Raw genomic sequence first — 5,226 nt, 5'->3', positions numbered from 1 at the left:
CTTCTAAAGGAAATTCAGATAGGTAGAGGAGGAAAGATCACCTGTAATGTCCAAGAAATTATTTAATGAGTTTATTAGGAGTTAAATAAAAGTAAGCTCAATTAGTGTGGAAAAATCACACTTGAGGATTTCGCTAGGAAAATTGAAGAGACAAAGGTAGGATATTATTAATGGGTTCGTTACAATTAAATAAAATATTATGGACTAGTATGGTAAGATTTAAGCAAAAGGACTTTATCATCTTAGGATGGGCTTGTAGGACTTAGAAAATGGTAGCCCAAGAAAACAAAATAAGGAGGACATTTTTGGGCCCAAGTATAGGTTACATATTTTAAAGCCCATCTTGCTCTTAACTTCACTAAAGATAGAAGGGCATTTTTGGAAATTTGACAAAATCCCCCTTATCCTACCCTTGGCTCACGTGAACCACCCAAAGAAAAGCCCCCCTTGCATTTGTTTTATCCCCCCTAAAAAGGGAGAACTGAAACTCTCCCTCTCCTTCTCATTTCTCTCTTGCTCTTTCATCTTTTCTCATCATCTCCACGTGAAGCTTGAGTCTTGGGCTTTGATTTTGTTTGCAAAGTGTTCATGGTGGTGCAAAGAAAGTCCTAGAACTGTAAGTCTCCCTCCCCATCTCATTTTTCTCTCTTCTCTTGGACAAAAGCTTGGCTATAGATATGGGCTTTAACACCCATTGAAGGGCAAAGCTTTTGGGTGGAATTTGAGAGGATAAAATAGGTTTTTAGGGCTGTGATTTTCGGATTTCCAGCCCTCATTCTTACACTCTTTCATGTGTAAATCATATGTGTGGCATGGGCTTTTCTTCAAATCAAGTCCTCCATCATTTGTGAGCTTTGGGTAACGAGTTTTGGGTGTTAGAACCTCCGATTTACCGATTAATCCAAGGTAATTTTGAAACCCTAATATTTCTCAAAGTTAGGTTAATTTTGGGAATGTATTGAAATTGTTAGAATGGGCATGGGGCTTTAATTGAAATAAATTCCTACATGATATTCAAGCTTTGGGTTAATTTATTAATTGTTGGGTTAAACTTCAATTTTAGGGTTGTTGAAGTGTTGGTAAGAAACCCTAAATTTGATGGGATGAATTAAATTGGAGCTTTTAGGTGTTTAAAACCTAGATTGTTAATTTGTGGATTAATTGCATTTAGAGTGTTGATTAATCCCAAATTATATATGGCTTCCATAAAAAAATAGGTATTTATGGGGCTAGGTCCTAATGTTAGTAATTGGTATGAATTGGAAATTTTAATTGTAAACCTAAGAATATTTCTATGTATAGGCTTAGTTAATTAATGAGTAATAAAGTAAACCTTATAATTTTATGGGTTAGTAATTGAAGATAATAAAATGTTGAATGGAACCTTAAAACACTTTATGGGCTCAACTTTTAAACATGTATAAAGGGAAGCATGAATTTAGGAGTATGAGTGCTAATGTAACGTGCAATCTAATGCAGCTATACATTGTGCAACCTTGGGTGAGGATAATCCCACAAAGCCGCAGATCTTGCAAGAAAGTGAGTATTCTACTCACTGAGGAACCCTAGGAATTTATATTTACATTTTGACAATATTTGGTTGTATTTATTGTTATGGAATTGTTGGTGAAAATATATGTGAATGAGTTATGATATATTTGGATTGAGAATTGTGATGATAAATAGATGTAGTTGAAATTGGAATGTATTTATAGTTATAGAAGTGTTGGTAAAAATATATGTGAATGGGTTATGATCTCTTATCAAAAGAATTGTGATGATAAATAGATGATGTTGAAATTGGAATGTATTTATAGTTATGGAAGTGTTAGTAAAAATATATGGGAATGGGTTGTGATATATTTGGATTAAGAATTGTGATAATAAATGGATGTTGTTGAAATTGGAATGTATTGATGGTTATAGAATTGTTGGTAAAAATATATGTGAATGAGTTATGATATATTTGGATTGAGAATTGTGATGATAAATGGATGTTGTTGATATTGGAATGTATTTATGGTTATAGAATTGTTGGTAAAAATATATGTGAATGAGTTATAATATATTTGGATTGAGAATTGTGATGATAAATGGATGTTGTTGAAATTGGAATGTATTGATGGTTATGGAATCGTTGGTAAAATTATATGTGAATGAGTTATGATATATTTGGATTGAGAATTGTGATGATAAATGGATGTTGTTGAAATTGGAATTTATTGATGGTTATGGAATTGTTGATAAAAATGAATGTGGTATGTGTTGAAAGAAAGATGTTTGGGAATACACATGTGATGATATGTATATAGTGTGGATGCTTTGGCATTATGAGAACCCGGTAGTTGATAGATGGTAAGCCCAGTGTTGTAGTATCTGACACAGTGGTAGGCCATAGTGTGGTAGCTCTTGGCTGAGATAAGTGGTAGGCGCTAGCACTCGTGAGATGTGTGCCTTGCGGGTCGAAGCTTTACGGGCAGTGTTGACGATAAGCCTAGCATTGAAGTGCTAGCACTAGTGAGATATGTGGTAAGCCTAGCATTGAAGTGCTAGTTCACGTGAGATGTGTCCCCTGCAGGTCGTAGCTTTATGGGCGGTGGTGATGGTAAGTCTAGCATTGAAGTGTTAGCACTCGTGAGATGTGTAGAATATTGTTTATGGTATGCATGAAATATTGTTAGTAGAAACTGTAATAATATATGTGTGATGAATGGTGTGACTTGTACTTAATGATGTGTTGTTGTGTGAACTTAATAATTTGTGAATAACGCTATTGAACCCTGCATGCATTTATGTTTGTGTATATTGTATACTTAGTGAGTTTTATACTACTAAGGCCTCATCACTTTTTATTGAAGCGGTGAACTCACACTTTCACCTATACGGTTGTGATTCACAACCGTATAGATGGAGCTCCTTTGGATGCAGGTATTGATGATGCAGAGGATGACTCCGTCGCACACTACGTGGAGTACTGCGACTAAGCTCGTCGCTTGAGTCGCAGGGGTATCGGACTTGGATAGTCCCCTTTTGTGTATTTTGTATATGGCTAGCGTGACTTGTAACATATAGATGTAGCCATTCTTTTGTATGCATAACCTATGCTTAAGCCTTAAACAGATAGACATTAATTGGCTCTTTTGAGTAATGAACAGTTTATGATTATAATGTTGACTTCTGCAGTTAGATTTTGTATTCCGCTGCATATATTATGTAACTCTGATATATAAGGTACATGTTATGGAATGTGTACTATGAGTTGGCTTAGTGACACGTAGTCATGCCACTGTGATGACTCATTTGTATGTTTTCAAAAAAAAAAAAAAAGGGGTCGTCACATCACCTACGGAGATGGAAGTCAATCCAAGGTCATCGAAAAATGGCTTATTGATATTCTAGGACTGGGAGCATCTCAAGAGGCCTTATATGTGGAAGGACTCAAGGCGAATCTCCTCAGCATCAGCCAATTCTAAAACAATGGCTTGGTGGTCCAATTCTCCAAAAAGGAATGCAATATCTTTGACAATAGTGACAAATGGCTAATGAGAGAAAAAATGACTATTGACAATTGCTATGTGGTGAGTGCCAAATATTGTATAATTGGATCCCTTAATTTGCATTTGTTAAATCTTTAGTTTTGTTATTTTCTAATATTTTTGGTTAGTTTTGGTGTTTTAGCGATTTGCAGGTCATTAAAGGAAAATAATGGTTTTTATGTGGAATTACAAAAAAAGCGGGAAAAGAAGTCTTTAGCGCCCATGCAAGCACGACGCTAGAAGCATAATTGTTATTCAAGATAGGTGCTCGAGCGCCACTTTAGCGCAATCGAGCTCTTAGGCGCTCAAGTGCCACTTTAGTGTGATCGAGCGCACTTGGGTATCAGAACCCAGCTCCGATTTTGGCTTATAATTCAAGGGCATAAGCGTAATTTCCTCTCCTTTTGTAACCCTAGGGCTTATTTATTTTTGTTCTTTTCTCTTGAAAGTGAATAGAAGCTGTGCACGTCTTGTAACCATGAGGGTAGAGGCGACATTTTTCAGATTTTTTAAAAACCCTAGAATTCTTTTCTCTTGTTAGGGTTTTGAGGGGTAGAGGCGCCATTTTGAAAATATGGCCCTAAACCCTAGCATTCTTTTTTCCTATTAGGATTTTGAGGGGTAGAGGTGCTATTTTGAAAATACGAAGTTTAACTTAATGTTTTGCTATAAAAACCCCATGATAGGCACCACTTTTTCATTCAGAACATTGTATATACACATCATTTTTCAAGAGCATGTTTTTAGCTCTTTTCTTTCTTTTGTAATTTAGTTTAATTTCTGTCTTTCTATCTTCTCCATTTCTTTAGTTTCTTTTGTTTTTATGTTTTCATTACAAGTTTGTTCAGTGTTTTTTTATCATGTGCAGCTAAATTTTTTGACTAAGGTTGAGGATGAAGCCTCACCATTGATTAGCAACAACATTTTCATGTAAGTTTATACTATCCGATTTTATGCATTTTGATTTCTAATTGTTTTACTTCAAGTCAATTATTGAGATGATTTCTAGATATCTCTTCTGATTTCCGAGTACATGTAATGATTTAGGATAGTTTCATTTAATTGATTGCTTATGTTTTTAATTATCAAAATGTTGGATATTCATTGTGTTTCGTTCTACGGATACATTTGATGATTTGGTTTAAAATAGATATCTTTTGTAATTTGTGCAAAGAACGGATTTATTGAATGATTTAATTGATTTTTGAAGCAAAGTAGAACATATATAAGATTTGTATGGTGAGAACTTCGGATATGTATTAATGAACATGAGAATATGTTACTACGATTTGGTGGGTGTGGATTCTAAAACCTTAGTACCTTTTCTTTTCTTTTACTTTATTTTATTTTATTTTTCTTTTATTCATAAAATCCCCAAAAATTAGAACTAGGTTAAAATAAGATTAGTTTAAATAGAAATTAATTTTCGCAACACAATTCCCTATGAATTCGACCTCGCACTTGCACACACACTATATTGCAAACGATTCGTGCGCTTGCGAGTACTTTTAAAACTCACAACACTATGGCCTCCTTGGTCTCACTTTAGAGCCTTAGATAATCTGCAACAAGGCAACCGTTGATGATAGTGAACTATGGCATCAAAGGTTGAGGCACTTAAACTTCACAAATATGCTCAAGATTACCACCTAGGAAATTGTCAAAGATCTGCCCAAGATGGAGAAAACTG

The 5,226-nt window shown here is 34.7% G+C and overlaps 1 long non-coding RNA gene across 1 annotated transcript; it reads left to right on the top strand.

Annotated features, from left to right (window-relative positions):
- Positions 1-458: 458 nt before the first annotated feature.
- LOC133859488 (uncharacterized) lies at positions 459-3,154 on the top strand. Its single transcript, XR_009898759.1, has 3 exons — positions 459-906; positions 1,480-1,539; positions 2,908-3,154. It is a non-coding gene; the product is annotated as an uncharacterized LOC133859488 (long non-coding RNA).
- Positions 3,155-5,226: the final 2,072 nt, after the last annotated feature.

The sequence above is a fragment of the Alnus glutinosa genome, chromosome 2 (assembly GCF_958979055.1).
Source record: "Alnus glutinosa chromosome 2, dhAlnGlut1.1, whole genome shotgun sequence".
NCBI classification, from domain to species: domain Eukaryota; kingdom Viridiplantae; phylum Streptophyta; class Magnoliopsida; order Fagales; family Betulaceae; genus Alnus; species Alnus glutinosa.
This window is presented reverse-complemented; position numbering and strand designations above follow the sequence as displayed.